Raw genomic sequence first — 23401 nt, forward strand, 5'->3', positions numbered from 1 at the left:
TCAAACCTGATCTTTAAAAAACTGGATTGTCCTTAAAAAACTAAAACTAGAATTACTGTATGATCCAGCAATCCCATTCCTGGGCATATATCAGAAGGAAACTCTTAATTCAAAAAGATACACATACCTCAATGTTCATAGCAGTACTATTTACAATAGGCAAGATATGGAAGTAACCTTAGCACAGAGAACTATATTCAATAGTTTGTAATAACCTATAATGAAAACAATATGAAAAGAACACATACACATATATATATAACTGAATCACCATGCTGTACCAGAGACTAGCACATTGTAAAACAACTATACTCCAATTAAAAAACACAAACAAAAAGTGAATTGTTTGGTTTTTATTGTTATTAAGGAGTTATTTATGTATTTTCGACATAAGTCTTTGGTGAGATATATGTATTGCAGATATTTTCTCCTAATTTCTGACTAGCTTTTTCATTTTCTTAACAGAGTCTTTTGAAGAGTAAAAGTCAGAGTTTTAATTTTGAGATACAGCTTATAATTTTTTTCCTGTGGTGAGTGTTTCTTGCGCCTTATTTAAGAAATTATTGCTTGCATTATTTACAATAGCCAAGATATGGAAATAACCCAAGTATTCATTGACAGATAAATGGATAAAGAAAATGTGAGATATATATACATGAATATCATTTAGCCGTTAAAAAAAAGAATGAAATCTTGCCATTTGCAACAACATGGGTGGACCCTCAGGGCATTATGCTAAGTGAAGTAAGTCAGACAGAGAAAGATAAATACCATATGACTTTACTTTTATGTGGAATCAAAACCAAACCAAACAAAAACAGAAAATCAAGCTCATAGATACAGAGAACAGACTGGTAGTTGTCAGAGGCAGGGGATGGAGGGTGGGCAAAGTCAGTGAAGAAGTTAAAAGGGACAAACTTTTAGTTATAAAATAAACAAGTCATAGGGATATAATATATAGCATGGCAACTATAATTAGTAATACTATATTGCATATTTAAAAGTTGCTAAGAGAGTAAATCTTAAAAGTTCTGATCATAAGAAAAAATTCTGTAAGTCTGTATGGTGACAGATTTGATTAGACTTACTGTGGTGATCATTTTGCAATATATCAAATATCAAATTACTATGCTGTACATCTGAAACTAATATAATGTTTTGTGAATTATACATCAATTAAAAAATTATTGCATAACCCATGGAGGGAAAGATATATATTTTCTTCTAGAAGTTTTGTATTTTCTATTTCTCATGTAGATCTATGATCTAGCTGAAACAAATTTTTGTTATGGTATCAATAGGGATGAGAATCATTTTCCTCCATATAAATATCATTTTGCTTCCACACAATTTGTTGAAATTCCCCAATGAATTATCTTGGTGCTTTTGTTAAAAATCAATTGACCATATATGTGTGGATCTATTTATGGACTCTAATATGTTCCATTGATCTATTTGTCTACCCTTATGCCAATACCACACTGAATTGCTGTAATTTTATAGTGAGTCTTAAAATCAAGTAATGTAAGTCTTTCAGGTTTGTTCCTTTTGTTTTCAAAATTGTTAACTATTCTATATTCTGTGCACATCTATGTAAATTTTTAAATTTTGACCATTTCTATTTTTTTTAAAGCCTACTGGGGGTTTGATTGGGATTGCATCTCATCTGTGGATCAATTTGGGGAAAACTGACATCCTAACAATACTGACTTCCAACCCATAAACCTGGTATAGTCATCCACCCATTTATTGAGGACTTTAAAATTTCTCTCAATAATGTTTTGTAGATTTTGGCATAAAGGTCTTGAATAAATCTCAGATTTATTCCTAGACATTTTATTTTTTATGTTACTGTAAAAAGACATTTTAATTTTTAAAAAATTTCTAATTGCTTTTTGCTAGTATATACAAGTGATTGCTCTATAGTGACCTTGCATAGAGTGATACTGTTAAATTATTTATTAATTTTAATAGTTTTTTATTGATTCTTTTGAATTATTTATTTATACAATTATGTAGTCTGTAAATAATGCTAGGTTTATTTCTTCCTTTTCAATCTTTATACCTCCTTTATGCTAAGTTTACTGTACTGGCTTGGACCTCTAGTATAACATTGAATGGTAATGTTGAAAGTGGACATCTTTGTCTTGTTGCTGAACTCAGTGGGGAGCATATAACATTTTCCTATCAAGTATAATGTATGCTGTAGAACATTTCCTTTTAATCCAAGTTGGCTTAGATTTGTTTTTTGAAATCAAGAGTGGGTTCTTTTTAGTTTTGTCAAACTTTTTCCTACATCTATTGAGAGGATTATATGATTTTTCTCCCCTATTCTATTCACATCCTATTCTCCTCTATCCTATTACACTGATCTATCTTTGAATGTTAAATTGAACTTATGTTCCTGGAATATAGCCATTCTGTATTAATGGATTTAATTTTCTAAATTTTGTTTAGATTTTTTGCATCTATGCTCATAAGTGAGATTTGTCTGTGGTTTTTCTTTCTTGAAATGTCATTCTTAGATATTGGTATCACCTCATGAAAGTAATGCTGATTTATAAAGTGAGTTGGGAATTATTCATTATTTTTCTTCTTTTTCCTGGAAGAGTTTATGTAAGATTAGTATTATTTCTTCCATAAATATTTGGAAGAATTCACTAGTGAAGGCATTAGAGCCTGGTGTTTTCCATGTAGGAATATTTTAAATTAGAAATCCAAATTATTTCATAAATATGGGAAGATTCTACTTATCTTTGTGTTAATTTTAGGAAATTGATCTTTTCAACAATTTGTTCATTTCATCCAAATTGTTAAATTTATTGGCATAAAGATGTACACTTAAAACCAAATATATCAGTACTTAACAGTAATTATAAATAGCATAAACACTGAATTAAAGACAAAGATTTTCAACATTTATGAAAAAGTAAAAACAAACGCTATTTCTAAAAGGCAAACTTTACATATAAGGACTGAAAAAGAAGAAACTCACTATTTCCTCTACAAACTGAACACTTCTGGCCACACAATGCAATGTATGATTTTTTCCCCACACCAATCAGTTCCCCAATAGCAGCTGGATGTCCTATAATCCAATTCAATTCTGACTCTATGTACCTGGAGTTAGCATCAGATGCCACAAATTAAGGGCTCAGTTCCACAAGATTGACCCCACTTCAGATGCCAATCACAATTAGTGGGTCTCCAGGTTACTTTTTTTGTACCTAAATTGGCTACAAATTGGGGGTTCCTACAACCCTCTTCTCAGCTTCAGTAATTTGCTGTAATGGCTCACAGAACTCAGGGAAACACTTACTTACATCTACCAGTTTATTGTATAGTATAAAGGATACAGACAAACACTCACATGAAGACAGATGAAGAGGTACATAGGGTGAGTGCAGGAGTTTCTGTTCCCATGAAGTTGGGGTATGCCACCCTCCCAGCACATGGATATATTCATCAACTCCAGAAATTCTCCAAACCCCATACTTTAGGGATTTTTATTGAGGCTTCATCACATAGGCATGATCAATTATTAACTCAATCACCAATCCCTCTCCCCTCTCATGAGGATGGGGAATGGGGCTGAAAGTTCCAAGGCTTGATTTTTCTGGTGACCACTCCCCATCTAGGAGTCCACCAAGAGTCATCTTATTAAAACAAAACTCTCCTCTCACCCAGGAAATTCCAACGGATTTAGGTTTGTGTCATGGTCTGGAATTAAAGACCAAATATTAGAATAAAAGATGCTCCTAGCACCCCTATTACTCAGAACATTACAAGGGAGCAATGTGTCAGAAACTAGGGGCAGATTTCTCTATTTCACAAGGACATAGAAAGATTGAAAGTAAAAAGATGGAAAAAGATACACTATGTAACCAAAGATTGATATGGGTATATTAATTTCAGATAAAAAAGACTTCAGTCAAGAAGTATTACCAGATATAGATTGCTGAAAAGATTAATTAAATTAATCTCTCTCGTTAGATTAATGCAGCAAAAAAGGAGAGAAAACATAAATTTTCATTATGACAAAAGAATCAATTCAACAGAAAGATTCAAAATTACATAATCTTAATTACAGCTTCAAGATACATAAAAGGAGAAATAAACAAATATATAGTCATAACCAAAAAATTTAATGTAACTCAGTAGCTGATAGAGCAAGTAGACAAAAAAATCATTTAGTAAATAGAAGCTTGAAATATGATTAGATAACTTTACCGAACTGAACATTGCAACAAACAACTTCAGAACATATTCTTTTCAATGACATATGAAACATTTACTAAATACTACCATGTATTGGACAATAAGGTAAAGAGATAATACAGCTCTAACAGACATTAAAAGAAAATGAGGGTGTGTTATGAACAATTTTATGCCAGACTATATGACAATTTAGAGGACTGTTTTTTTAGATGATTGATTATTTATTTATTTATTTATTTAAGCACTGTCAGTTACTATGTGTCAACTTCTGGTGTACAGCACAATGTCCCAGTCATGCATATACATACATATGTTCATTTTCATATTTTTTTCATTAAATGTTATTAAAGATATTGAACATAGTTCCCTGTGCTATACAGCAGAAACCTTTTTTTAAAATCTATTTTTATATATAAGGGCTAACACTTGCAAATCTCAAACTCCCAAATTTATCCCTTCCCACCTCCTTTCCCTGGTAACCGTAGATTGTTTACTATGTCTGCAAGTCTGTCTCTGTTCTGTAGATGAGTACATTGTGTAGAAGACTGATTTTTAAATATGGAGTAATGTGGTCAGACTTTCATTCCAGAAAGATTACTCTGCTTGCAGTGTGGAAAATGGATTTGATTGGGGGCAAGACCAGAGGCAGTGAGGACGTTAGAAGACTACTGCAACAAGCTAGGCAAAGATAATGATGGCCTAGAAAAGGAAGTGGTGGTAGGGAGACTGAGAAGGGATCAAATGAAAGGGCAAGTAGGAAGGAAAGCTGAGGGTCAGTGATCATATGACACTGCAAAACACTGATTCAGAAATATTTACTGAAATCAAAACTACAATGAGCTATCACCTCACACTGCTCAGAATGGCCACTATTAAAATTCCACAATGATAAATACTGGAAAGGTTGTGGAAAAAGGGAACACTCCTACACTGTTGGTGGGAATATAATTTGGTGCAGCCACTATGGAATATAGTATGGTGAGATTCCTTAAAAAAATAGAATTATTATATGACCCAGCAATCTCACTCCTGGGCTTATGTCTGGAGAAAACTCTAATTCAAAAAGATACATGCACCCCAATGTTCATAGCAGCACTATTTACAATAGTCAAGACATAGAAGCAACCTAAATGTCCATTGACAGATGAGTGGATAAAGAAGTTGTAGTAAAAAGAAGAAGAAGTCGTGGTGTATATATATGCATACAATAGAATACTACCCAGCCACAAAAAAGAATGAAATATTGCCATTTACAGCAATATGGATGGGCCTAGAGATTATCATACTAAGTGAAGTAAGTCAGATGGAGAAAGACAAATACCTGATATCACTTAAATGTGGAATCTAAAAAAAGTGACCTAAATGAACTTATTTACAAAACAGAAACAGACTCACAGGCATAGAAAACAAATTTATGGTTACCAAAGGGGAAAAGGTGGGGAGGGATGAATTAGGAGTTTGGGATTAGCAGATACACATTACTATATATAAAATAGATAAACAACAAGGTCTTACTGTATAGCACAGGGAACTATATTCAATATCCTGTAATAAACCATAGTTCTGCTGTACACCAGAAACTAATACAACATTATAAATCAACTATACTTCAATAAAAATTGTTTAAAAATTTATTGAGTGCTTATTGTATTCCAAGCAATAGTCAGCAAGACAGATTTGGTCCTTGCCTTTGTAATGTAGCTTACCTATGATTGGTATCAGACCTGGAAGTTGTACCTAAGCATCTTAACTCTAGTTCCAAGTCTTGTATGCTTTCCACCAGATACAACAGCCCAGTCCTCCCCTCCATCACATCACTCACTTTGTCTATTACAAAGTATAACTATCCTTGTATCTACCTTTTTGAGCTACCACAGTGGACAGATTCTTCCAGGCAGCACTTACTGACTTAAAAACTTTATAAGAATCAGCGGAACCCTCATAAATTTCCTCGATTTGGCTCAAAGTTACATTCTCCAGGCGATGGCTGTTTTGAAAATCAATGTGCTTTCCTTTTGAAATGGAGCTGGGCTCTTTGTCATAATGGCATTTTCTATTTGTTAGGCATTAGTACCTACTTTCTGGGATAGAGCAAGCCTAGGTTAGGTGAAAATAGTTACCTCAAGCCATTTCAATCACCCTTGTCCAAAGCAAAGGATGTGGGAAGCCTGGCACCGTGAATTCATCTGGTTTGCTCTTAGTTTCTCCTCTAACTACAGAACTGTAGAAGGCTGGAGCTGGAAGAAACTGCAGAAACCATTTAATCCAACCCACACATTCTAGAGAGAAAGAAATCAAGGCTCAGAGAAGTAGAGTGACTTGCAAAGTCCCACATCTACTTTGACATGGACCCAGGACTAGAATCCTGGATTCTCCAGTGCTCTTTCCTCTAACACCAAGCATCCGTATCATAGCATTGAGATCCAGGGATCTATTCTTACTCGCTTTATATTTGGGAAAACAAAACTTTAGCTTTTGCTGCAAAGGACCATTTCTAATTCAATTCCCTTTCTTTATTTGTGTCCTGTGATGGTTCTTCCCCATTGTGTCTGGCTGAAAGGAGGCCAGAAACTGTAATAGGTAAAGAAGAAAAAGTGGGTACTATTTGGGGTGACCTCAAGAACTCAGGGAAGGCCTCCTCCTTCTCATCCGCTTTTAGGGGTCTAAAATTTCTACAAGACAAAACTTCATTATACACGGAGAGCTAAGGCCCATGGTGCAAATACCACCGGGAAGGAAAATGTGATGCCTTCAGATGACGTGGAGTAACAGCAAATAACTGACAATGAACTCCTTTCTGAAGCACTTTTTGATACTCAGAATGGAAGATAGTGCAAAAGGGCACTAGGATCCCTAAAAAGGATAGAGGGAAGTTCACAGTACTAGAAGAAAGGAATAGAAGGGGTGTGTATGTGTGTGCGTGCATGTGCACACGTGTATGCATGCAGGTGTTGTGGGGTAGAACCAGGAGCTTCCAAAGACAAACTTTGTCTACAATGACAACTCTACATCACAGCCTGGTCCTGCCTTGACAGTATCTGTCAGTCTGAGGTGCCTGCACCCTAATCCTTGGCCTGCATGTCTGAACACTTCTATCCCAGATGCCAGCAACAAGGCATGTGTGGCAGGGGAACGTCGTCAAGTCTTCAAGTCAGTGAGCACCCAGCCAGCTGTGCACCAGAGCTGAATCCCCAGACTGACAGCAACTAAGCCTTGTGATTGGTTCCTTGTTATAGACGAGTTCCTTGTTGTGAAAATTCTCTGAGCAAGGACTTTTAGTATGTACTCTGTATGATGCTGCAATGGTGGATATATGTCACTATACACTTGTCAAACCCATGAATGTGCACCACCAAGAGTGAGCCTTAATGTAATCTATGGACTTTGGGTGACTATGATGTGTCAGTGCAGGTTCCTCAATTGTCACAAATGGACCACTCTGGTGGAGGTTGTTGATAATGGAGGAAGCTGTGTGTGTGTGTGTGTGTGTGTGTGTGTGTGTAGGGGGAATCTCCATAACTTCTATTCAACTTTGTTGTAAACTTAAAACAGCTCTAAAAAATAATGTCTATTAAAAAAGAATTCTCAGCTCACGGTGCCAGGTGGATGGGCTGGAATTCCTACAGGGGGTATGAAGCAGAGGTAGCAGGGCAGGGGGAATGAGGCTCCGATGGCAACCAAGGACTCTACCATCTCTTCGTCTCACTGTGTGGCCTTGACCTCCGTTTCCTCCATTGTAAAATGAGGAGCATAGGCTTGGCCCACAGCTGCATGCTGATTTTATGGTCTTCATTAAAGATATTTTTCCAGTTGTGCCTTGGGGTAAAGGGATAACTAGGCACATAGAGAGGATCACATTTTCTCAAGTGAGACCCTCAGGGCTCCATATGGTTTTGCTGGCCAAGTCCAGAAGTATTGCCATGATCCGGCTAAGGTTTCGTCCTCATCCAAGGAGGCTTCTGAGCTCTGGGCTATATTCAGAGTAGGTGTTGGGACTGCTCACTGGGGGACAGAATCTCTTCTACACCTCTCACAACAAGCTGGCTTCTTACTCAGAAGGATCAGGATCTCCCTGGGAGGAGCTTCAGCCATCAGTCCAAGCCCAGGAACCCAACAGCGGGATGGGTGTTGACATTCAGGCCAGAAGGTTATTTCTCCTAGGGCCTGTTTGGTTGTTCTTCCGTCCTTCCCTTCTCACGAGGCCTACCCAGGATACCATCCCTGGGCCAGCGGGAGCACCAGAGATGTGTTATTTTCTTTTGCAGCTCCCGGCAGACAGTGAGTCCACCCGAAGCAGAATGTTATTTTTAACATCAGCCGGCAGTTTCCAAGTCTCTCACCCTGGGACTGAGGCTTACACTCCATCCCCTCATCAGATTCCAGGGCTTCAGGGTCTTCAAACCAGCAGTGAGCTCCAGCCCTGCTGCCTGCTGGGTTGGGACTTCAGAACCACATCTCTCTACTCCCTTTAAGTTCAGATTAAATGGAATTCAGATAAGCGTTAGCGCAAGTCTCACCTACCATGCCGGTTTGGTAGCAGCAGGAGTTAAAGAATTCTGGCAGCTTCTAAGTCTTTACTCAGCAAAAGCATTTGATATAATCAAGCAAGTTCTCAAGGTTTCCCTCCTGCTTATCTAGCAAAACACCAAACCCCAGCCCTCCATTCCAGACTGTAGGCAGGCTTGGATGTCTCCACCCTGAGTAGCTGCCTGCTGCCTCGCTACAGGGACAAATCCATCCATTTAGTGCCCCTTGTAATTGGAGGAGTCACTTATTTCCCTCTCTCTCTTTCCATTCAACTCACTGCCCACATCTTTGTTTTCCTTCGAAGTGTTTTTGTACTGTCTTCTCTTCGGAGTTTAGCAACCTTCCCCCAACCCTCTCTGCAATGCCCAAAGCCGGTACCCATGGGCTGGTCCTGGGATATGTGAGTGATGTAGACTCGAGGAGTTCAAGTCAGACCTGAGTATTACAACCCCCAATACATGGTGCTTCCATCCTTCTGCGTTAGCCCTGGCGATGGTCTTGGCAGGGTGGGTACTAGGCCAATGACCGAGTCTTCAAATGAAGGGCTACTCAGGTTTTTTCCTCTCCCTTTGGGAGAATCTCCTGCAGAAGCAGGGAGCCAGGCTGAGGATAGGCTACACAATTTTTCCTGGGTCTTTTCTGGAAATCTGTTGGTGGTTGGATGCTGAAAAGGATCGAATTACATATAAAAGAGCAACCGCATCCAAAATTAGGGGCAGTGGTTTGCTGTATACATAAAAGTGAGAAGAGCGATTCCACAGCAAGGAATCCCTTCCAGGGAGCTGACTCGGCCCCAGCCTACTCCCAGTGCTTGCTCTGTGCTGGGAGCAGCTGGGGCCTGGGCCTTGCTGAGAGTGCTAAGCCCTTGGTGGTCTGGCCCAGGGCTTCCATTTGGTCACTTTCCTCCTAGTCTATTCTGTGTCATGGGAAAGACAAAGCCTGTGGCAAAAAGTCCAAGAGATGAAAATCCATTCAAAAAGGACCCCATAAGTGCCTGTGTGTGTGTGTCGGTGTGTGTGTGTGTGTTGTGTGTTCTGTGCTTATGTGTGCCTGATGGGGGATACTTCTAACACTGGTGGCTTTTATTTCAGGTAATGGAATGTAGCAAAAACATTCTCTCTGCTCTCTCCTCCTACACAGACACATTCATGAGTGGTCACTCATATGTATTCTCTGCAAAGGAAAGCATTATTCTTTCTGCTGTGTGTCTATTCAATGAGGTCCTCCAGTGCCTCCAATTCAATATTTTAATTTTTTAAGATTCAGGAAAAGGCTCTGATATACCCTCCAGAGCACAAGAGGATACAGAGGAGCTGACAGCAGCTTCCTCCCCTCCGTGTCTGCTCCCTCAATGGCTTTCAAGGAGCCATGGACGAGAAGAACACAAAGCAGTCTAGGGAGCTGAGAGATGGATGCAAAGTTCATTGCAGGGTCAGGCCTGGCAGGCTAAGCAGCCCAGGAAGGAGAGGCTGAGTTAAAACTCCAGGGTTAAGGTGGGCGGTGGCTGAGAGAAGGATAGCTGTGGCTGTCACATCTCAGGAGAAAGGCCTGTAGGTGGGACATGTCTTCAGAAATGGTTCTCTGTGTTACCATCATCCACTCTCTGCTCCTACAAGACATTATGAATCTCCCTTCCCCGCTCTGCCAGAGTGCGGCAAAATGGCTGTCAGGAAATCAGTCATTTCCAACCTAGTAAAAATTTAAGCCAATGTATTCTGTCTCCCAGGGTCACTTGCATTGTAAGCCTTTGCTCTGATTGCAAAATAAAAGCCATTTTCACTTTTAAAAGGACTGATACACATCAGCCCACTTATAGGAGAGAAATTTCAAGGGCAGGAGTACCTTCTGGACTTTGGAAATTTAGTTCCTTCCAACCCCAGTCCTGCTCTGGAGAAGAGTAGTAGGCTGTTTCCAAGGTTTGATGTATCAAGTTGGAAACCTCTCCTCCACTTGCCTTCAACAATATCTGAAATGTTCACTAATTGTCTCTTAAAGTTCAAGCACTTCCCTGCAAAGCCATGTTTCCTCAACTGTTACCTAGGACAGGGCCATACAGTGATGGAATAATCATATTCATTTCCACATCATAGTTACATCTCAGACCTGGACATGACACAGAACGGTTCAGTTTGACACCCAGAAATGGAAAGAAGCTCTATGTGGTAGAAAGAGACCTAAATTTAAAGTCAGGACACCTGAGTCCTTTAATAGCTATGTAGTCTTGAACAAATAGCTTATCTTTTATATCCTCATCTGAAAAATAAAATGCCAGCTATTTTTCATGGGATGGTTAGGAGAGTTAAATGAGACAATGTATGTGAAAGAAAGTTTAAAGTTGTAAGTCCTATAAAAATGTAAGTTTTCGTAGTATTTGAATTTGTGAGAAATAACTCCTTCCGTCTGCTGAGTCCCTCCAAGGCACTGGGCCTGCAATTCAGGTTCCTGCCACTAGAGGGACAGTTGTCTGTCAGCCTGCAAAAAGCAAGCATTGTATGCTTCCTTAGGCACTCCAAGCTGATGTCCAACAGCAGTTACCTAGAAATTACTGTGTATGCTGAGACCACAGCCCCTTGGATAACAGCCCCTTCACAATAAGTGTAAACTTCATTTGCTTTATATCAGGACCTGGAACTAAGTCTGTACTTCTTTTTGGAGTCTTCCAGTCCCTGAAAGTAGTAAAGGAGCCCAAGAATAATTGTTTTTTAATAAGTCAAGCCATGGGCTCTGCCTGATGTCATTTTGATGAACTGAGTTTCCTCACAGCCTGAAAATGAGACTACTCATTCTATCTTGCTCTTGGTTTCACAAAGCCAGACTTTTCTATCTTAGGTGAGCATGTAATAGATGAGACTTTCTTTAAGCTTTATTGAGTGTAACCCAAATGGTCCAGTCTGCAGTGGTTAGTCCCAAACTGCAGCGTCACAGGTCACTTCATACTCCATCTACTCAGAAACATGTGCGTCTCATTTAGAAAACTTGTTAATGTGGTACAGGCTGTAAACCCTGAAACCCATCCCTCAGGGAATTTGGCTTTAATGGCAGAATGTGAAGAACAGGTTTCAAGCCAATCACTTGGATGTAGAATTCGTAAAACTTGAGGGTGGCCAGAGTCACCAGGTCAGAGCCCAACACAGAGATACATGCAGGAAGACTTCTGGCTTCTCCTGTCTCTGGCTGCGGCACTAGCCATGGGGACTAGATGACTCACTGACCTTTTACCCCACTCTCCATGTTCCTTCTTTACTTGGCCTCTGTGCTATACTGTCTCCAGAGAGTTGGGGGCAGGGGTGTCAGTTTTCCCATAGTCTCATTCATGCCTGAGTGCTGGAGACCGAAGCATTGGGCTTCTGAAGTCTAAGCAAAGGTTTGACTCATGTTAGAATGGCAACCAGAGGTAAATCTCTTAAGACATGCCCTGTGGGTCAGGAGCTATGTGGAAAGCTGGGTTCTGTGGGGATGAGCCCCTAAGCTGGGAAGGTGCTACCATGCTCCCAGATTTCAAATGCACATCAGTAGGGCATAGGTATGGACCCTTTTCAGAGAGGAAAACCGAGGAGTGCTTTGCTCCCAGTTCTTTTTGGAACAGAGAAGACCCCATATGGCTCCAGGCTGTGCATTGCTTCTTAAGGAACTCCTCAAGTCTCTCTCTATAAACTTTCATCCTTGAAGAATCAGATCGAGAGAGGACATAGCGGTAAGGGAAGGCAAACAGTCCCTAGTATAGAAGCCGCAAAATACAGCCCAGCTGCTCCAGGGTCTGTCTTTCCTGCACAGGTAATCAGCACCAACAACAGATGCTGAAAAAAAAAAGCACCAGAGCCACATTGTACCTTTGTATCTTGAAAAAGTCCTGGAACTAAGATGCTTAAAAGAATGTCACCAGTACTGAAGCATAAGTAAAAACAGAACCAGAGGCTGAGATATAAGAGCTTATAGGAGTTGGAGGGCAAAAGCAACAGAAATCATCTATTTATTTATTTATATATAAATACATTTATATATAAATATAAAAAAAAATTTATTTATATATAAATATATATAAATTTCTATATAAATAAATAAATATTTATTTATATAGAAATCATCTATTTATTTATATATAAATATATAAATTTATATATAAATAAATTTATATATAAATAAAGTATATATGTACTTCCTTGTTCCAAACTGAATTGATTCACTTATTCATTCAAGTACTTACTGAGCACCTTCTATGTTCCAGACATTGTGAGCAAAACCAGACATAATTACTACCCCAGGGGAACTTACAGTCTATTAGGGGAACCAAATATTAACCACAAATAGCCAAACAATTATGAACCGTGGTAAGTTCAATGCAGGAAAAGCAGCAGTGTGCTGGCGTCAGAGCACACTGGCTGGAGAGAGTCGATTGTTAATTTTCAGGAATGTTATGAGCCAGTTGTTGAAGGCAGTCACTATTAAGAACTAAATTATACAAACTTATAATTAAATAACTTAGGTTAAAAACAAGACAATCAATATTTAAAACTCATCACTTTCTAATTATTTTACATTTCACTGTTATTCATATTCTCAAGGTTATTCATGTCTTGTATTTTATGATACTATGGAGGGATGTATTGCTGTGTATCTCTTCCCAACTCTGTCCAGTGACATCATGTCAGTAGCTTGAAATTGGCCATGATGGAGGTATTTAAATCACAGAAATTGGCCATGATGGAGGTATTTAAATCACAGAAATTGGCAAGCACTACAAACCAGTGTCCTTTTTTGTCCAAGATAGCTGGTTGTTAAACATTTTCCAGCAAATCACTGCATGAAGCTATCAGGGAAGGCGCAACAGATGCCGCTAGCTGTTTGCCCATCCTTGTTCTTAGCTTTGCCCTGAAAACACAAGCACTGTTTTGTTCATGGTGACAAACTGTTCAGCTGAAGAACTACACATCCCAGCCTCGCTGGGGGTAGAGCCACATGATCCAGTTCTAGCCAACAAGAAGGAACTAGAAACCTTCCGGGAAAGGTCTAGCTTCTTTATATGGGCACTGCCCCTTCCTCAATTTTTGCTTCTTCTTCATCCTGCCTGGAATGATGACTGGAAGTGGTCCCTCTTATACCATGGAGGGACACATTCCAAGAGTGGCCAGGCGGAGAGACAGAGGGAGCTAGGACGTGGATGACACTGCAGAGCCCTGCAGAAGCCCCCTGAACTGCCCACTTTCAGACTTCTTAGGTGAAGAGCACCCCTATTTGGTTAAACTCCTCTGCTGGGTCTCTTTACACACAGCCAAATGCAATTTTTTACTAGGAAAGGAGACTTTCCTTAAGAAGTGATGTTTGCACTGATTCGATGGGAAGAGGCAGGAACCAAACGTCAGTTAAATGGAGCATTTACGTTGTGTCAGGTTCTCTGTGCTGCACAGCTCTCAGATTCGCACCCCCTGAGCTGCCGTCCTCTCCCTGCTTCTAACGCCTGGAATTTGCCAGGTGAAAGGGAAGACCATGAGGAGGTTGCTAAGGCAATCACAGTTTGTTTTGTCCCTAGGGGTATCATTTCGTGGATTAACTGGCATTGATGGGTTCCTATTTAGCAGGCTGAAGATGAATTCAGGCTGTAACTAGCCAATCTGGCACAGCAAACAGCAACCTCTCTCCCTCTCTCTCCCACCCTGGTCCACCAACAGCCTTAAATCTTATTTCCAAATTCTTAGCCTCCAGGCAAACTAGCCCGCCTTTTCCTGCCTGCCACAAAGCTGCTTTCCCAGGGAGGGGCCTTTTGAATTCAAGTACAGAAAAATCCTCAAGTTAAAAAAAAAGCCTTCAACCGGTTGCTAGGGTTTCCTGCTTACCGAGCTTTCCTGGAAAAGCGACTCGTCACTATGGAAACTGCCGTGTCACAGGGGCGCTGTACAGCAGCTCTGAGACAGGCTGCCTCTTCCAGGACAGGTTCCTATAGGAGCCTCTCTCACTGAAGTGTGTGCCTAGGGGCCGGGGACAGAGAGGACCCTGGAGTCAAAAGCGGCTTTAAAATCAATCCCAATTTTTCTCTCTCTCTTCTTTTTTCCTTCCTTTGTATTGCAAACAGATGGAGGGGGCAATTTCAGTAATAAAGAACATTTCTCTCTGTAGTTCCACTTTTCTTCTGATCCATGGAAAAATTAGGTTCCTACCACACCCACTCACACAAGTATACACACACACACAGTTCCAATTAGATAACTGGCAGCTTAGAGGCAGTGCATTTGATGGAACACTCAGGGATCCCATCTTGTTTATGAAGGCTCAAGGGTAATGCAGGCCCAAGTCCCAAAAATCCTTTGAGTCTACCCAGGACCAGGGAGTTTGGGGTATGGGGGGTCCTCTTCCATATCTTAGGGATAAGGTTATCTAGGTAGACCTATTATCCCCCTACACTAAGATGCCTTATAAATAGAGTGATCATATATTATAGTTTATCATCCAAATCAGGACATCTATGAGAGGAGCTCTTAATAATTATATTAAATATGGGATAACGACCATACACCAGGAGTGTCTGAGCAAACTAGGACTTTGACCAGTCACCTTCATATTTGTAAATATGTGCTTTACAAACAAGAAAATGTCTTCCTGAACCCTGTTCTCTCTAGAAGGCCCCACTGCTCCTAAAAATCGAGAAATTTGGAAAATTGGAAACTTTTGAAGACCATATAGTTCAGAAGTGAAGAAGAGAATGACATTATTGAAGGATTAGAAGCTAGATTTTCAAGAAGGACCACTGTATATATGATATTTTACACATGTGTATCTGAGCAATAAATGAGTGTCTGTTTCCACACACCTTCATCAGCATGTGTCTTCTTAAATCTTTTAAGTCACTATCTCTCCAACGTTCTTTAGAACCAGTCATTCTTCTTATGTCTGGCCCCTCTTTCTGTTCACAGCCAAACTCTGTCTCCTCAAAAATTCCATGCTGACTTGATGAAGATAAATGCAGTGATTGTACATCACTCTGGCCTGTGTGTGAAGAAGGCGCCGGAGCAGCCATATGGGAGGAGCTGGCTTCTTCATATTATGTTATAAAACCATGTCAACATCTACTGCCCTCCTTTTTTGGAAAGTCTGGCCTCATACTTGGTAGTCTTTCTAAACAAACATTAGCATCAGTGAATCACTTGCAATTTTTTTTTCCTTGAAGTATTGTTTTGAATCTTAACATACAAGTCAACTTAGAGGAAAATGACATCTTTATGCTGTTAAGTCTTCCTGTTTTCTTATGCAAGAAATTGCTTTACCTTTGTTTTGTCTTCTTTTCTGTTAGTTTTTTTTTTAAAAATACAAATTCTTGGACAACAACTCTGGATAATCTGATTTAGTGTATTTGGAGCTGGGCCAGTGAAAAAAGCATCAGGGGTACAGGGAAAGAGCCCAAGGGCTCAAAAGACAAACTTAGCATAGTTGATTTCACATCATTAGGTTACAGATCATTTCACATCCTAGAATCTGCCTCCAATTCTGAAATTGAGAGGCAAACATTTTTCATAAATTGCAGTGTTAATAATCATGGGTAAAACAGCCTTTCATATTTTGAACCAGAAACCTGACCAACAGCGTTGATGTAGGACACAAGTTAGAGATCTGGTTCTAATGCCCACAAGCTCCATGAACCTGAAAAGCTTGACTTAGTCTCTCTGTCTCTTTTCCCCCCACTATCGGTAGTGTAGACTAATAATACTTTCCACCCAAAATCGTTGTGAGGATCAAATGAAATCACATATCCTTCACACTTGAACACCTGAACAATATCAAAAAGCTATTAAACATGATTAAAAAGTGAGGTGTCATCATTATAATTTTTTTCTAACTGAAAATTATATTTTAAGCTACAAACATCTGACCTGCAGTTTTGGAAATTCAACATGTCCTTGGATTTGAGATACTCATATAGACTGCAAGAATTCACACCTATGCTTCCCACATGCTTCAGGAAAGAAAACCCATCAAGGGGAAATTATCTTTAAGGATCAGCAAACAGAAGATGACTACCTGGGTGCATGGTGGTAACATCCTGGAAATCTCAGAGTAAGAGACTCTCAACTCTCAACTAACTATCATCAATAGCAATACACATGTAGGGTGTTTTTTTATTTAAATGAAAATCACTAGTGGGAAATTAAAGTTCAGATTCTTCCAAAATTGACACTTGTCCCTTCTCCCATTTATTGAAAGGCTCAATATACGAACCCCAGCATTTGGCAATCCAAAGGTCTACATTTACATTCTGCCAGTTGCTAGCCATGTGAGCTCATCTCACAGTCTTCTGATGAGAAAAGTATCTACCTGCCCAACCAAGGACTCATCACAATGGTTAAAAATAAATGGGAAGTATATAAGGACCAAAGTAACAAAAAGTACCATTAGTAAAACTTCATGGCCAATAGGCTAACTTATGGAATAATTCTGTTGGGTGCCCTGGAAGCTAAAGAAAGAGGCAATAGTCTCTTTTATAGATTAGCCTCCTCCATGGAATCTCCTTTTAAAGGTGAAGAGGTATCCTCCTCTCCCATGTCCCTTCTGGACTCACCTCATAGGTTCCAAGACTATTTATGTCCTATTTGTAAAAGGTCCTTAAAGCTATTTTTCACAGTTCTTTCTCTGTTAATATTTGTCCTATCCTGCATTTTCTCCTCTCAAAAATATAAAATTCTATTTTATTTTCTCTTAAAAAGAATCACCTTCACAGCAGTAAGTTTGCTGACATTTTTTGGAAGTCTTAACAATGTTTTATGAACAAAACCACAAAAGCATTCATACTCTTTGAGCTATTAATCCTAACTTAGGGAAAGGGTCCCAAAATAACATCTCAAAAGAAGAAAAAGAAAAAAACCTACAGATAAAAAGATATTTATAGGAAAATATTGGGAAATGTCCAATGATAGGGTCAAATAAACTTTTGCTGATTTATAAGATAAAATATCATATAACTTTGCAGGAGAAAAGGGAAGACTTTGAGAAAACTTTTTTAAATAGTTTATGATCAGTGAAAAACAAGACTACAAAATAGTATTCATATTACGATTATAATCTCATAGCAATTATGTTCATAAGTGGAAGTAATCATATTAAAAGAAGAGAACAGAGAGGGGAGAACGGGCCGGATTCCTATGGAGCTGCTTTAATAATAGGCACCAAAAAGAAAGATGCTCTCATTGGCTCCCACCGAGCTACTCACTCTGCCTTCCAACCTTCCCAGAATATTGTAAGGAAAAGGGAGGATCTTGGATCAAATAACATTAGTACGTTTATTTGCTAAAGACCAAATATGAGTTTCAGCTTCCCAATTGCCACTCTAACTACCCCAGCAGCCACTAGAAGAGGATCATTCTGTGGCTTCCCATAAACATTGCACACGTGGCAGTAAATAAAGGAATTTTTATAATTTTGAAAAGTGGTGAATTGATTTCCCTAAAGCAGGACCTTTCCTCAGGCTTGAGAGAAGGGCTAGGGGTGGGGAAGTGTGGCATAGCCCTGTTTACATATTTAAAACATTTTTTTTACTAAAGTGCCTTTAACACTGATTCCTAATTTTGGCAAACACAGGGACCCGAGTCACACCATGAATCAAAAGCATAGACAGACTATACCAATTTGCTGGCACTCAAACATAAATATTTTTATGTTTAATATTTGCAAAAATTTATTTGTTGAGCCAGAAACCTAACTTTAAAAAAAATAAGTAAACTATTTTAAATTGGAACAAAACTTACTTAATAATAAAATAGGGCAGAAGCATTAAAATAGTCTATGGAAGTCAAGATAAATTAATCTATTCAAGTTTCTACAATCAAGTCATAATTTATTTTCTAAATACCTTAGATTCACATCTTTACTGTTACAGGTTCAGGGCTGGGACGTTGTACTTACTGCCCAACTGGTAAAGATTTGTGTAAGAACTTTATGTGAATTAACTCATTTAATCATCCCAATAACCCTACAATGTAGGTAGGATATTATCCCCATACTACAGATGTGTAAACAGAGGCCTGCGAAGGCCATACTAGAAAGTTGCTGAGCCAGGAGTCAAACCTGGGCTGTCTAACCCCGGAATGTGGATTCTAATCACCACACAGAGAAGTCAACTGTGTCAAATCAGTGTTCTTAGCTTTGACTCCGTAGCACCTGGCCCAGGTCTCCAAAGAAGGGCTCCAAGAAAGGAGGGGTCACTACCAGGCAGGAAACACGCAAGGTGAGGGGCCAAAAGAAACACAGCTTGGCCATACTGAGTAATATATTTAAGCCTATTTGGGTCTCAGTTTTCTTGTTCTTAAGCAAAATGCTTGCCCACCTGGGCTCACAGTCTGCTTGTGAAGACAAGTTTTGTGAATGTGTTTACTAAATTGCAAACTCTGTAGACATCAAGTATTTTGTCCCAAAGTTACAATTTCCAAATACTTAAATTTCAATGGAAATGTTGCTAAAATGCATCAACAAGCTTGCAGCCTTCTCCAAAGAGTTTAAGGCTTTTTCTCGATGACTCAGTTTCAAGTTGTATATAAAGAACTATTTGCTCTATGCTAAAGGCTCTCAGTTTTTACATCTGACACTATTTTTCTCCTTCATGAGCCCGCGAGAGGATAAATACAGGAGAGCAGAGTTGGGGAGTCACAATTCTTCTCTGCCTGCTGCCTTCCCTTGTTAATCTCCCTGCATTAAAATTTCTATCTCTAATCTACTGTGGCCTGGGAGATAATGAAACCAAGCTTGTCAGAATCATGCCTAAAACAAGAGAGTAATTAGTTTCCAGGGGAGGGCCAGGTCATACCCCATCTGATTAAAGTTCATGAATGCCACTTTAGATACTTATTTGACTGTTCTGAGGCATTTTCTGGTGCACTGCCCTGTGCCAGAGGTTGATACAAGGTACCCAGGTAAGTGATGTGGACTATATGCCTGGTCTAAATCTACACAGAGACACGGATTTTTGCAAGATTATTTTAAAAAGCCCTATAATCAACTCCTGACTTATTTACTGCCTGGGCTACGAATTCTGAATATCAGAAGACAATTCAGGGGTATCACTCCACAACCATATCTCCTTCCGTGAGCACTGCCCCCTCCTTTTCACAGGGGTTGGTCATAGCAGCCATATCTGTCCCCTGTGATTTCCCCTCTGGCCACAGTTGATGGAACCAGGCTTTATCCCCAGGAGAACTCTCCCACATGTGTGCTGGGAGGCATGCACAGTGTTCATTGGAACACTATTTGTAGTAGCAGAAGACTTGAAAATGACCTAAATGTCTATCTCCAGGAGAACAGGTAATAAATTGTGGTATGTTTATTCCTACATTAGAATATTACACAGGAGTTAAAGTGAATGAACTAAATCTCCATGTTTCAACACAGTTAATGTTTCAAAAAACATAAACTGAGCACAAACACAAGTTGTAGAAGAATTTTAAAAGCAAACTAGAATAATACCACTTACCTGGAACTTAAGTGCATGTAAGCAATTATCATATTTTGTTTATAGATATATACATTTGCAGTAAAGGATAAAGAAATGCATGGGGACATAAAACACAATAAACACCAAATTTTGGATACTAGTTAGCACTAGGAGCCACATTGGCTAAATTTCTCACTAAGATGTAAATGGTTGATATATGACTTAGAAACAACTGCAAGGAGAGAAGGGAATGATAGGAGCAAGAGAGCATTGAGTACCTGAAAATATCTTGAGTGTGTGTGCATTGCGGGAGGGTGTGTCGGAATGGGAGGAGATAAGAGCTGAAGTGAAAAGGAAAATTAGAAACAACCGTCGCAGTTAAGAGGAAATTGGAAGCCCCAAAACCAAGTGTGCAGGGCTACACGTGACTGGCAAGCTCAGTGGCTCCCACTCGTCAGGCAGGGCCTTGTGTTCTATGTAACCGTAGAGAATACCAGCCAGGTCCCCAGGATGGGGTCACTTTGCAGTGACGAAATAGAAGTCTGAGTGTGCTAGGATGCTGTCTCTTACCTCCCAAGACAGGCTCGTCCACATCTGAGCTCCTCTTGCTGCCCACCCTGCTGAGGCCTGTGACATCTCACCAGGATCTGCTTCTATGTAATTCTTTGGCATAAGCGGCTGTTTTACCCTGATCACTGTAAAAAGAAGCACTTGACTTTTAATTAATGGAAGCGGATGCATTTCTTAATACACAGAAGTAAGACTAATTTATGTCTTTTGCGAACACATAGGGACGGCTTAATTTAATGGAGCTGAAGGGGGAAGGGGGAGGGTCTTAGCAAGACCCATCTGGTCCAGCTCCGATTTAGCACGGATCACTTCCCACTCACGACAGAGATGCTAATTGTGAGCGCTACTTCCAAACACCATAGGATGCGGTGTAATTGCACTGCTCATAAAAGAATTCCAAACAGGGCTGTTTTGAATTTGATGAAACATAATGAGAAATCTCTGTGGCAGATGACAACATTCTTCTTTCAATTAATGGGATACTTGCTCAGAATCATCCCTAAAACCATTAGGAACTGATTAGAGAGATTTATGACCTCTGAAGGGACCAAACACAAACATTTTTCAAACAGAAAGTGCAGTAAAACTATTTCCTTTGAGGACATCAGGGAGGACATTTGTTTAAGTGAAATGTGAGTAGACAGTATAATTTTCTAGAACATCTTCCACCAGATCTGAATGTCAGATTGCCCAAAGGCAAACCACACTAGACCATTTTATGGAAAGTTTCACTTATTCCTTCCCTCCTTCAGTCATTCATTCATAAAAGTGATCCAACAGATATTATCATGAGGAAGGTGTAGGGCTTGGCTCTGTTAAACTGTAGTGATGAGTCAGAAGGGGGAGTTTTCTATAAGAAGACTCTGCATGTTTGAAAGAAAACAGATGTGAAGTTAGAAATCCCTAATTCAATTCACGCCTTCCCCATTGCTAGGTACATGATTTTGGGCAAATCACTTAACCCCTCTGAGCTTCAACGTCTTCAAAATGAGGATAAGAATATTTGCCTTTTAAACCTCATAGACTTACTCTGAATAAAATGATGTACACAAAATCTGACTATAAAGTGCTTTATAAATACAAGGGTCGAATAATATTAAGATACTGATTGCCCAGGACGGGAGATTTAAAGCACACAGAAACTTATAATACAAGGCAAAAAGCCAATGCTATCTTTGTTTTTTTGTTTGTTTGTTTTGTTTTGTTTTCAGTAGAAGTACTAGAGGTTGAACCCAGGACCTCGCTCTACCACTGAGCTGTTCTCCCCACCCCCAATTCTATTTTGATAGAGGTACAAATTTATTTATCATTTCAGAATATCTATTGAGCCCTAAAATGGGCCAGATGACATTCTCAAATGAAGTGCAAAGGCATTCAGAAGAGGAAGAATCACTGGCTTGTTCTTTGAATGCTCCTTGCCTACTTTACTCCACAGATCTTTCAGGATCCCTAAAGTTATCAGCATGGCTCTTAGTCTTTCCAACAATTGTAAATTTCATGGTGCACGGTTTGATTTCCTTTCATTACAAGGATCTGCCATTGGTCTGAAAACTATTTTCCCCCCTAGCCTCTCTCTGCCTGTCCTTGGTCTATCTCTCCTCTGAAGGTGAGAAGGTGAGAGGATGGACTAGCTTCAGAAACACACAGACCTGGCTGGACTCTGCCTAGTCCAAGCTTCGTGACCTGGGAATGCTCCCTGACATCTCTGAGTCTGGTGATCTCCTGTGTGTGGTGGGGGCAATTATACTGCCCCTGTAGTGTCCTCAGAGGTGAGAGCAGCTTATGGAAAGCTCCCGGCATATTGCACACATGCAGCCATTGCAGCTGTTATCATGGGAACAAAGGCCGTTTTCATCCATTCAAGGAATGACTCCGGCTTTGACAGAGGATTTGATTCAACAGAGTCATAGACATTTTCTTTCTTTATTTAATGATTTGGGAGAGGAAAAATGAGCTTGGTTAAATTTTTTTCAGTTGCTTCAAGCCTTTTATCCAAAAAATATAGACCTGAGAAGTTGGCCTGTTGTAAGCAGAGCACCTGCTACTTCTTTTATAATCACAGAGCTAGAGTCTTCTTCTCCTTCTGATCTACTTCTAGCCTCCATTTTTTTCTCAACGATTTCTCATATAGCCTTGTTTATATTTCTTCTACCAAAGGCAGGGGATATTACCTTTTTGTTTTGCCTCTAGTTTCAACAATTCAGTTGACAATTATATCTTACTTTATAGCACATGACAAGGTGGAAGTGGCAAATCACCCAACTGCTTAAAAAAACAAGGTACTAGCAGAGAGTCTCCTTCACCTGGTGGATGCACAACTGGTAACAAGAAGGTAGGTAAGAAGGTGCTCTCAGTACATCAAGACAAGCTTTAAGGTGCAGTGTATTAATGCTTTTCCACCATTTCCTCTTGGAAGTCAAGAGGAGTGTGGCCTTTGGTGATCTCAGGGAGGCTGGGGAGAGATAAGATTTGGGCCAATCCTTTTCCAATCAAGATTCAGGACCACAAGTTCAATTACTGTCCTTTCGCACTCAGCAGGGACATTTCTAAATCACGGCAGAGAACAAGAATTTGACCTGACAAGTATAAGAACTTTTACACAAGTTAATACAACCTGGAATTAGGGAGATGCTCAAAAATAGCTTTGGACCAAAGATTTTCCCTTTGACAGTTATTCTT

General features: G+C 39.6%; 1 long non-coding RNA gene across 1 annotated transcript in view; it reads right to left on the reverse strand.

Annotated features, from left to right (window-relative positions):
* LOC140689714 (uncharacterized) overlaps nt 1-20795 on the reverse strand; it is a 74192-nt gene extending 53397 nt beyond the window's left edge. The window contains exon 1 of the long non-coding RNA XR_012064779.1: nt 20723-20795. This is a non-coding gene — a long non-coding RNA (uncharacterized lncRNA). The remainder of the gene's footprint in view (nt 1-20722) is intronic.
* Between the last annotated feature and the right edge of the window lie 2606 nt (nt 20796-23401).

The sequence above is a fragment of the Vicugna pacos genome, chromosome 3 (assembly GCF_048564905.1).
Source record: "Vicugna pacos chromosome 3, VicPac4, whole genome shotgun sequence".
NCBI classification, from domain to species: domain Eukaryota; kingdom Metazoa; phylum Chordata; class Mammalia; order Artiodactyla; family Camelidae; genus Vicugna; species Vicugna pacos.